This window comes from Castor canadensis, chromosome 17 (assembly GCF_047511655.1).
Source record: "Castor canadensis chromosome 17, mCasCan1.hap1v2, whole genome shotgun sequence".
NCBI lineage: Eukaryota > Metazoa > Chordata > Mammalia > Rodentia > Castoridae > Castor > Castor canadensis.
In genome coordinates this window covers 33,700,295-33,712,813 of record NC_133402.1, presented here as the reverse complement: position 1 = coordinate 33,712,813, position 12,519 = coordinate 33,700,295, and positions in this window count along the sequence as shown.

Sequence of the window (12,519 nt, the reverse complement as noted above, 5' to 3'; positions counted from 1 at the left end):
ACAACATAAGCACTGCTGGATCCAGTCACTTCAAAGAGGTGATTTTGCACAAAGTTGAAGGTACTCACACATAAAAACACTGAGAGGTATCAGTATGTCCTTTGACAGCTAACTCAGTTGAGAATCCTCAGAGTGCTAGGCTCTCTTCCTGTTAACAGTCCTGTCTCTCTTAGAAGGCCTACAGGGCATCTTCCATTCTCTGGAATGGGGCAATTTGGAAAAAACCTGGAGTCCTCATCCCTGAAAATCTTGAGAGGTAGGTAGTATTCCATGAAACAACTAACTCAATTCACAATGCTGAAGAAGGTGTTTGACCCTCTTCCTTCTAACATTCATGGTTTTCTTACAAGAGCCACAGTGTTTCTCCATTCACTTCACAGAGGCAATTTTGCACAAAGGTGATCTTCTTAGCACATGAAAACTCGGACAAGCAGGCAGTATTCCTTTAAAAAGCTAAGTCAATTCACAATGCTAAACAAGTTGCCAAGCCCTCTTGCTTCTAAAATTCATGACTCTCTTACAAGAGCTACCAGGACTCTTCCATTCGCTTGTATGGGATATTTTGCCAAAGTTGTGTTCCTGACCCATGAAAACGCTGAGAGGTACTCAGTATTCCTTTACACAGCTAACTCAGTTCACAATGCTGAACAAGGTGGTAGACCCTTTTCTTTCTAACATTAATGATTCTCTCTCAAATTCAACAGTGCTTCTTCCAATCCCTTTTAGGGGGTTATATTGCACAAAGGTGGTATTCCTCACCCATGAACACACTGAGTTGTAGGCATTATTACTTGAAAGAAGTATATCAATTCTCCTTGGGAAACAAGGTGCTTGACCCTCCTGTTTGTAACATTCCTACTTCTCTTCCAAGAGTTGGAGGGTTGGTTCCCTTGACTTGAAAGAGGTAACTTTGCACAAACTTGAGGATCCTCACCCATAAAAACACTGAGAGTTAGGCAGTATTCCCTTCAACAGGTAACTCAATTCACAATGCTTAAGAGGGTGCTAGACCCTCTTGCTTCTAACATTAATCATTGTCTTACAAGAGCTACAGTATGCCTCCTTTCACTTGAATGGCCTATTTTACAGAACATTGAAGTTTCTCCCCGTGAAAACACTGACAGTTACGCAGTGTTCCCTTAAACAGGTAACTCAATTCACCATGCTTCACAAGTTGCTTGACCCTCTTGCTTGTAACACTTATGGTTCTCTTACAGGAGAAACAGTGCTTCTTCCTTACATTGCAACAGGCCTATTTTGCACAAAGCTACTATTCTTCACACTGTAAAAGCCTGAGAGACAGGTAGTATTCCTTTGTAAAGCTCACTCAATTCTCACTTTTGAACAACGTTCCAGACCCTCTTGCTCCTAGAATGAATGGTTTTCATACATCCTAAACTGTTCTTCTTCCATTCAGTTGAATGCAGCTATTTGGCCCAACGGTGATGTTCCTCACCCATGAAAAAAGTCAGGGGTAGTCAGTATTCCTTTCAAAAGGTAACTCATTTCTCATAGGGAGACAAGTTGCAAAATATTCCTGCCTCTCACACACTGCATCAGGCCCTGAGGTACAAGTGTATGTCCATTTCGCTGGAAGCGGGTATTTTTCAAGGAGTGAATGATTCTCCATTGTCAAAGGCTTTCATTTGGCCAGCATTCCTTTCACATGCTAATTCAACTCTCACAGGGAAACAATGTGCTTGCAACTCCTGCTGCAAACCTTGACATCTGCTTGCAAGAGACACAGTGCCTGTTCCATTCAGTGGAAAGGTCTATTGGCACAAAGATGGAAATGCTCACACTGTCAAACCCTGACAGATATTTAGTGTTCCTTTTGAATGCTAAATCAATTGAAGCTGCTAAACAAAGTGCTAGAGCAACTTTCCTGTAAGCTTTGTGGTTCTCCTACCAGACACCCAGTAATCCTTCCCTTCATTGAAACAGGCAATTTTGCACCAAAAGCAAGTTCCTCACACTTTCAAACCCTGAGTGGCAGGTGGTCTTCCTTTGAAAACTTCACTCTACTCACACTTTTACACAAGTTGCTAGACCCTCTTGCTTCTAACCTCAAACATTTTCTTAGAAGAGCCTCAGAGATTCTTCCATTCTTTTCAAAGGGTGATGTTGCACAAAGGTGATACTCCTCATCCCTGGAAACACTAAGTGGTAGGCAGTATTCCTTGAAACAAGTTACTCAAGTCTCATCCGAAGACAATCTGCTTCACCCTCCTGCTTGTAACATTCAGCCTTTTCTTACAACATAAGCACCGCTGGATCCAGTCACTTCAAAGAGGTGATTTTGCACAAAGTTGAAGGTACTCACACATAAAAACACTGAGAGGTATCAGTATGTCCTTAGACAGCTAACTCAGTTGAGAATCCTCAGAGTGCTAGGCTCTCTTCCTGTTAACAGTCCTGTCTCTCTTAGAAGGCCTACAGGGCATCTTCCATTCTCTGGAATGGGGCAATTTGGAAAAAACCTGGAGTCCTCATCCCTGAAAATCTTGAGAGGTAGGTAGTATTCCATGAAACAACTAACTCAATTCACAATGCTGAAGGAAGTGTTTGACCCTCTTCCTTCTAACATTCATGGATTTCTTACAAGAGCTACAGTGTTTCTCCTTTCACTTCACAGAGTTAATTTTGCACAAAGGTGATCTTCTTAGCACATGAAAACTGACAAGCAGACAGTATTCATTTAAAAAGCTAAGTCAATTCACAATGCTAAACAAGTTGCCAAGCCCTGTTGCTTCTAACATTCATGACTCTCTTACAAGAGCTACCAGGAATTTTCCATTCGCTTGTATGGGATATTTTGCAAAGTTGTGTTCCTGACCCATGAAAACGCTGAGAGGTACTCAGTATTCCTTTACACAGCTAACTCAGTTCACAATGCTGAACAAGGTGGTAGACCCTTTTCTTTCTAACATTAATGATTCTCTCTCAAGTTCGACAGTGCTTCTTCCAATCCCTTTTAGCGGGTTATATTGCACAAAGGTGGTATTCCTCACCCATGAACACACTGAGTTGTAGGCATTATTCCTTGAAAGAAGTATATCAATTCTCCTTGGGAAACACGGTGCTTGACCCTCCTGTTTCTAACATTCCTACTTCTCTTCCAAGAGTTGGAGGGTTGGTTCCCTTGACTTGAAAGAGGTAATTTTGCACAAACTTGAGGATCCTCACCCATAAAAACACTGAGAGTTAGGCAGTATTCCCTTCAACAGGTAACTCAATTCACAATGCTTAAGAGGGTGCTAGACCCTCTTGCTTCTAACATTAATCATTGTCTTACAAGAGCTACAGTATGCCTCCTTTCACTTGAATGGCCTATTTTACAGAACATTGAAGTTTCTCCCCGTGAAAACACTGACAGTTACGCAGTGTTCCCTTAAACAGGTAACTCAATTCACCATGCTTCACAAGTTGCTTGACCCTCTTGCTTGTAACACTTATGGTTCTCTTACAGGAGAAACAGTGCTTCTTCCTTACATTGCAACAGGCCTATTTTGCACAAAGCTACTATTCTTCACACTGTAAAAGCCTGAGAGACAGGTAGTATTCCTTTGTAAAGCTCACTCAATTCTCACTTTTGAACAACATTCCAGACCCTCTTGCTCCTAGAATGAATGGTTTTCATACATCCTAAACTGTTCTTCTTCCTTTCAGTTGAATGCAGCTATTTGGCCAAACGGTGATGTTCCTCACCCATGAAAAAACTCAGAGGTAGTCAGTATTCCTTTCAACAGGTAACTTATTTCTCATAGGAAGACAAGTTGCAAAATATTCCTGTCTCTCACACACTGCATCAGGCCCTGAGCTACTAGTGTGTGTCCCTTTCGCCTGAAGAGCGTATTTTTCAAGGAGTGAATGGTTCTCCATTTTCAAAGGCTTTCATTTGGCAAGCATTCCTTTCAAATGCTAATTCAACTCTCACAGGGAAACAATGTGCTTGCAACTCCTGCTGCAAACCTTGACATCTGCTTGCAAGAGACACAGTGCCTGTTCCATTCAGTGGAAAGGTCTATTGGCACAAAGACGGAAATGCTCACACTGTCAAACCCTGACAGATAGGCAGTGTCCCTTTTGAAGGCTAAATCAATTGAAGCTGCTAAACAAAGTGCTAGAGCACCTTTCCTGGAAGCTTTGTGGTTCTCCTACCAGACACCCAGTAATCCTTCCCTTCATTGAAACAGGCAATTTTGCACCAAAAGCAAGTTCCTCACACTTTCAAACCCTGAGTGGCAGGTGGTCTTCCTTTGAAAACTTCACTCTACTCACACTTTTACACAAGTTGCTAGACCCTCTTGCTTCTAACCTCAAACATTTTCTTAGAAGAGCCTCAGAGATTCTTCCATTCTTTTCAAAGGGTGATGTTGCACAAAGGTGATACTCCTCATCCCTGGAAACCCTAAGTGGTAGGCAGTATTCCTTGAAACAAGTTACTCAAGTCTCATCCGAAGACAATCTGCTTCACCCTCCTGCTTGTAACATTCAGCCTTTTCTTACAACATAAGCACCGCTGGATCCAGTCACTTCAAAGAGGTGATTTTGCACAAAGTTGAAGGTACTCACACATAAAAACAATGAGAGGTATCAGTATGTCCTTAGACAGCTAACTCAGTTGAGAATCCTCAGAGTGCTAGGCTCTCTTCCTGTTAACAGTCCTGTCTCTCTTAGAAGGCCTACAGGGCATCTTCCATTCTCTGGAATGGGGCAATTTGGAAAAAACCTGGAGTCCTCATCCCTGAAAATCTTGAGAGGTAGGTAGTATTCCATGAAACAACTAACTCAATTCACAATGCTGAAGGAAGTGTTTGACCCTCTTCCTTCTAACATTCATGGATTTCTTACAAGAGCTACAGTGTTTCTCCTTTCACTTCACAGAGTTAATTTTGCACAAAGGTGATCTTCTTAGCACATGAAAACTGACAAGCAGACAGTATTCATTTAAAAAGCTAAGTCAATTCACAATGCTAAACAAGTTGCCAAGCCCTGTTGCTTCTAACATTCATGACTCTCTTACAAGAGCTACCAGGAATTTTCCATTCGCTTGTATGGGATATTTTGCAAAGTTGTGTTCCTGACCCATGAAAACGCTGAGAGGTACTCAGTATTCCTTTACACAGCTAACTCAGTTCACAATGCTGAACAAGGTGGTAGACCCTTTTCTTTCTAACATTAATGATTCTCTCTCAAGTTCGACAGTGCTTCTTCCAATCCCTTTTAGCGGGTTATATTGCACAAAGGTGGTATTCCTCACCCATGAACACACTGAGTTGTAGGCATTATTCCTTGAAAGAAGTATATCAATTCTCCTTGGGAAACACGGTGCTTGACCCTCCTGTTTCTAACATTCCTACTTCTCTTCCAAGAGTTGGAGGGTTGGTTCCCTTGAGTTGAAAGAGGTAACTTTGCACAAACTTGAGGATCCTCACCCATAAAAACACTGAGAGTTAGGCAGTATTCCCTTCAACAGGTAACTCAATTCACAATGCTTAAGAGGGTGCTAGACCCTCTTGCTTCTAACATTAATCATTGTCTTACAAGAGCTACAGTATGCCTCCTTTCACTTGAATGGCCTATTTTACAGAACATTGAAGTTTCTCCCCGTGAAAACACTGACAGTTACGCAGTGTTCCCTTAAACAGGTAACTCAATTCACCATGCTTCACAAGGTGCTTGACCCTCTTGCTTGTAACACTTATGGTTCTCTTACAGGAGAAACAGTGCTTCTTCCTTACATTGCAACAGGCCTATTTTGCACAAAGCTACTATTCTTCACACTGTAAAAGCCTGAGAGACAGGTAGTATTCCTTTGTAAAGCTCACTCAATTCTCACTTTTGAACAACGTTCCAGACCCTCTTGCTCCTAGAATGAATGGTTTTCATACATCCTAAACTGTTCTTCTTCCATTCAGTTGAATGCAGCTATTTGGCCCAACGGTGATGTTCCTCACCCATGAAAAAACTCAGAGGTAGTCAGTATTCCTTTCAACAGGTAACTTATTTCTCATAGGAAGACAAGTTGCAAAATATTCCTGTCTCTCACACACTGCATCAGGCCCTGAGCTACTAGTGTGTGTCCCTTTCGCCTGAAGAGCATATTTTTCAAGGAGTGAATGGTTCTCCATTTTCAAAGGCTTTCATTTGGCAAGCATTCCTTTCAAATGCTAATTCAACTCTCACAGGGAAACAATGTGCTTGCAACTCCTGCTGCAAACCTTGACATCTGCTTGCAAGAGACACAGTGCCTGTTCCATTCAGTGGAAAGGTCTATTGGCACAAAGACGGAAATGCTCACACTGTCAAACCCTGACAGATAGGCAGTGTCCCTTTTGAAGGCTAAATCAATTGAAGCTGCTAAACAAAGTGCTAGAGCACCTTTCCTGTAAGCTTTGTGGTTCTCCTACCAGACACCCAGGAATCCTTCCCTTCATTGAAACAGGCAATTTTGCACCAAAAGGAAGTTCCTCACACTTTCAAACCCTGAGTGGCAGGTGGTCTTCCTTTAAAAACTTCACTCTACTCACACTGTTACACAAGTTGCTAGACCCTCTTGCTTCTACCCTCAAACATTTTCTTAGAAGAGATTCAGAGATTCTTCCATTCTCTTCAAAGGGTGATGTTGCACAAAGGTGATACTCCTCATCCCTGGAAACACTAAGTGGTAGGCAGTATTCCTTGAAACAAGTTACTCAAGTCTCATCCGAAGACAATCTGCTTCACCCTCCTGCTTGTAACATTCAGCCTTTTCTTACAACATAAGCACTGCTGGATCCAGTCACTTCAAAGAGGTGATTTTGCACAAAGTTGAAGGTACTCACACATAAAAACACTGAGAGGTATCAGTATGTCCTTAGACAGCTAACTCAGTTGAGAATCCTCAGAGTGCTAGGCTCTCTTCCTGTTAACAGTCCTGTCTCTCTTAGAAGGCCTACAGGGCATCTTCCATTCTCTGGAATGGGGCAATTTGGAAAAAACCTGGAGTCCTCATCCCTGAAAATCTTGAGAGGTAGGTAGTATTCCATGAAACAACTAACTCAATTCACAATGCTGAAGAAGGTGTTTGACCCTCTTCCTTCTAACATTCATGGTTTTCTTACAAGAGCCACAGTGTTTCTCCATTCACTTCACAGAGGCAATTTTGCACAAAGGTGATCTTCTTAGCACATGAAAACTCGGACAAGCAGGCAGTATTCCTTTAAAAAGCTAAGTCAATTCACAATGCTAAACAAGTTGCCAAGCCCTCTTGCTTCTAAAATTCATGACTCTCTTACAAGAGCTACCAGGACTCTTCCATTCGCTTGTATGGGATATTTTGCCAAAGTTGTGTTCCTGACCCATGAAAACGCTGAGAGGTACTCAGTATTCCTTTACACAGCTAACTCAGTTCACAATGCTGAACAAGGTGGTAGACCCTTTTCTTTCTAACATTAATGATTCTCTCTCAAATTCAACAGTGCTTCTTCCAATCCCTTTTAGGGGGTTATATTGCACAAAGGTGGTATTCCTCACCCATGAACACACTGAGTTGTAGGCATTATTACTTGAAAGAAGTATATCAATTCTCCTTGGGAAACAAGGTGCTTGACCCTCCTGTTTCTAACATTCCTACTTCTCTTCCAAGAGTTGGAGGGTTGGTTCCCTTGACTTGAAAGAGGTAACTTTGCACAAACTTGAGGATCCTCACCCATAAAAACACTGAGAGTTAGGCAGTATTCCCTTCAACAGGTAACTCAATTCACAATGCTTAAGAGGGTGCTAGACCCTCTTGCTTCTAACATTAATCATTGTCTTACAAGAGCTACAGTATGCCTCCTTTCACTTGAATGGCCTATTTTACAGAACATTGAAGTTTCTCCCCGTGAAAACACTGACAGTTACGCAGTGTTCCCTTAAACAGGTAACTCAATTCACCATGCTTCACAAGTTGCTTGACCCTCTTGCTTGTAACACTTATGGTTCTCTTACAGGAGAAACAGTGCTTCTTCCTTACATTGCAACAGGCCTATTTTGCACAAAGCTACTATTCTTCACACTGTAAAAGCCTGAGAGACAGGTAGTATTCCTTTGTAAAGCTCACTCAATTCTCACTTTTGAACAACGTTCCAGACCCTCTTGCTCCTAGAATGAATGGTTTTCATACATCCTAAACTGTTCTTCTTCCATTCAGTTGAATGCAGCTATTTGGCCCAACGGTGATGTTCCTCACCCATGAAAAAAGTCAGGGGTAGTCAGTATTCCTTTCAAAAGGTAACTCATTTCTCATAGGGAGACAAGTTGCAAAATATTCCTGCCTCTCACACACTGCATCAGGCCCTGAGGTACAAGTGTATGTCCATTTCGCTGGAAGCGGGTATTTTTCAAGGAGTGAATGATTCTCCATTGTCAAAGGCTTTCATTTGGCCAGCATTCCTTTCACATGCTAATTCAACTCTCACAGGGAAACAATGTGCTTGCAACTCCTGCTGCAAACCTTGACATCTGCTTGCAAGAGACACAGTGCCTGTTCCATTCAGTGGAAAGGTCTATTGGCACAAAGATGGAAATGCTCACACTGTCAAACCCTGACAGATATTTAGTGTTCCTTTTGAATGCTAAATCAATTGAAGCTGCTAAACAAAGTGCTAGAGCAACTTTCCTGTAAGCTTTGTGGTTCTCCTACCAGACACCCAGTAATCCTTCCCTTCATTGAAACAGGCAATTTTGCACCAAAAGCAAGTTCCTCACACTTTCAAACCCTGAGTGGCAGGTGGTCTTCCTTTGAAAACTTCACTCTACTCACACTTTTACACAAGTTGCTAGACCCTCTTGCTTCTAACTTCAAACATTTTCTTAGAAGAGCCTCAGAGATTCTTCCATTCTTTTCAAAGGGTGATGTTGCACAAAGGTGATACTCCTCATCCCTGGAAACACTAAGTGGTAGGCAGTATTCCTTGAAACAAGTTACTCAAGTCTCATCCGAAGACAATCTGCTTCACCCTCCTGCTTGTAACATTCAGCCTTTTCTTACAACATAAGCACCGCTGGATCCAGTCACTTCAAAGAGGTGATTTTGCACAAAGTTGAAGGTACTCACACATAAAAACACTGAGAGGTATCAGTATGTCCTTAGACAGCTAACTCAGTTGAGAATCCTCAGAGTGCTAGGCTCTCTTCCTGTTAACAGTCCTGTCTCTCTTAGAAGGCCTACAGGGCATCTTCCATTCTCTGGAATGGGGCAATTTGGAAAAAACCTGGAGTCCTCATCCCTGAAAATCTTGAGAGGTAGGTAGTATTCCATGAAACAACTAACTCAATTCACAATGCTGAAGGAAGTGTTTGACCCTCTTCCTTCTAACATTCATGGATTTCTTACAAGAGCTACAGTGTTTCTCCTTTCACTTCACAGAGTTAATTTTGCACAAAGGTGATCTTCTTAGCACATGAAAACTGACAAGCAGACAGTATTCATTTAAAAAGCTAAGTCAATTCACAATGCTAAACAAGTTGCCAAGCCCTGTTGCTTCTAACATTCATGACTCTCTTACAAGAGCTACCAGGAATTTTCCATTCGCTTGTATGGGATATTTTGCAAAGTTGTGTTCCTGACCCATGAAAACGCTGAGAGGTACTCAGTATTCCTTTACACAGCTAACTCAGTTCACAATGCTGAACAAGGTGGTAGACCCTTTTCTTTCTAACATTAATGATTCTCTCTCAAGTTCGACAGTGCTTCTTCCAATCCCTTTTAGCGGGTTATATTGCACAAAGGTGGTATTCCTCACCCATGAACACACTGAGTTGTAGGCATTATTCCTTGAAAGAAGTATATCAATTCTCCTTGGGAAACACGGTGCTTGACCCTCCTGTTTCTAACATTCCTACTTCTCTTCCAAGAGTTGGAGGGTTGGTTCCCTTGACTTGAAAGAGGTAATTTTGCACAAACTTGAGGATCCTCACCCATAAAAACACTGAGAGTTAGGCAGTATTCCCTTCAACAGGTAACTCAATTCACAATGCTTAAGAGGGTGCTAGACCCTCTTGCTTCTAACATTAATCATTGTCTTACAAGAGCTACAGTATGCCTCCTTTCACTTGAATGGCCTATTTTACAGAACATTGAAGTTTCTCCCCGTGAAAACACTGACAGTTACGCAGTGTTCCCTTAAACAGGTAACTCAATTCACCATGCTTCACAAGTTGCTTGACCCTCTTGCTTGTAACACTTATGGTTCTCTTACAGGAGAAACAGTGCTTCTTCCTTACATTGCAACAGGCCTATTTTGCACAAAGCTACTATTCTTCACACTGTAAAAGCCTGAGAGACAGGTAGTATTCCTTTGTAAAGCTCACTCAATTCTCACTTTTGAACAACATTCCAGACCCTCTTGCTCCTAGAATGAATGGTTTTCATACATCCTAAACTGTTCTTCTTCCTTTCAGTTGAATGCAGCTATTTGGCCAAACGGTGATGTTCCTCACCCATGAAAAAACTCAGAGGTAGTCAGTATTCCTTTCAACAGGTAACTTATTTCTCATAGGAAGACAAGTTGCAAAATATTCCTGTCTCTCACACACTGCATCAGGCCCTGAGCTACTAGTGTGTGTCCCTTTCGCCTGAAGAGCGTATTTTTCAAGGAGTGAATGGTTCTCCATTTTCAAAGGCTTTCATTTGGCAAGCATTCCTTTCAAATGCTAATTCAACTCTCACAGGGAAACAATGTGCTTGCAACTCCTGCTGCAAACCTTGACATCTGCTTGCAAGAGACACAGTGCCTGTTCCATTCAGTGGAAAGGTCTATTGGCACAAAGACGGAAATGCTCACACTGTCAAACCCTGACAGATAGGCAGTGTCCCTTTTGAAGGCTAAATCAATTGAAGCTGCTAAACAAAGTGCTAGAGCACCTTTCCTGGAAGCTTTGTGGTTCTCCTACCAGACACCCAGTAATCCTTCCCTTCATTGAAACAGGCAATTTTGCACCAAAAGCAAGTTCCTCACACTTTCAAACCCTGAGTGGCAGGTGGTCTTCCTTTGAAAACTTCACTCTACTCACACTTTTACACAAGTTGCTAGACCCTCTTGCTTCTAACCTCAAACATTTTCTTAGAAGAGCCTCAGAGATTCTTCCATTCTTTTCAAAGGGTGATGTTGCACAAAGGTGATACTCCTCATCCCTGGAAACCCTAAGTGGTAGGCAGTATTCCTTGAAACAAGTTACTCAAGTCTCATCCGAAGACAATCTGCTTCACCCTCCTGCTTGTAACATTCAGCCTTTTCTTACAACATAAGCACCGCTGGATCCAGTCACTTCAAAGAGGTGATTTTGCACAAAGTTGAAGGTACTCACACATAAAAACAATGAGAGGTATCAGTATGTCCTTAGACAGCTAACTCAGTTGAGAATCCTCAGAGTGCTAGGCTCTCTTCCTGTTAACAGTCCTGTCTCTCTTAGAAGGCCTACAGGGCATCTTCCATTCTCTGGAATGGGGCAATTTGGAAAAAACCTGGAGTCCTCATCCCTGAAAATCTTGAGAGGTAGGTAGTATTCCATGAAACAACTAACTCAATTCACAATGCTGAAGGAAGTGTTTGACCCTCTTCCTTCTAACATTCATGGATTTCTTACAAGAGCTACAGTGTTTCTCCTTTCACTTCACAGAGTTAATTTTGCACAAAGGTGATCTTCTTAGCACATGAAAACTGACAAGCAGACAGTATTCATTTAAAAAGCTAAGTCAATTCACAATGCTAAACAAGTTGCCAAGCCCTGTTGCTTCTAACATTCATGACTCTCTTACAAGAGCTACCAGGAATTTTCCATTCGCTTGTATGGGATATTTTGCAAAGTTGTGTTCCTGACCCATGAAAACGCTGAGAGGTACTCAGTATTCCTTTACACAGCTAACTCAGTTCACAATGCTGAACAAGGTGGTAGACCCTTTTCTTTCTAACATTAATGATTCTCTCTCAAGTTCGACAGTGCTTCTTCCAATCCCTTTTAGCGGGTTATATTGCACAAAGGTGGTATTCCTCACCCATGAACACACTGAGTTGTAGGCATTATTCCTTGAAAGAAGTATATCAATTCTCCTTGGGAAACACGGTGCTTGACCCTCCTGTTTCTAACATTCCTACTTCTCTTCCAAGAGTTGGAGGGTTGGTTCCCTTGAGTTGAAAGAGGTAACTTTGCACAAACTTGAGGATCCTCACCCATAAAAACACTGAGAGTTAGGCAGTATTCCCTTCAACAGGTAACTCAATTCACAATGCTTAAGAGGGTGCTAGACCCTCTTGCTTCTAACATTAATCATTGTCTTACAAGAGCTACAGTATGCCTCCTTTCACTTGAATGGCCTATTTTACAGAACATTGAAGTTTCTCCCCGTGAAAACACTGACAGTTACGCAGTGTTCCCTTAAACAGGTAACTCAATTCACCATGCTTCACAAGGTGCTTGACCCTCTTGCTTGTAACACTTATGGTTCTCTTACAGGAGAAACAGTGCTTCTTCCTTACATTGCAACAGGCCTAT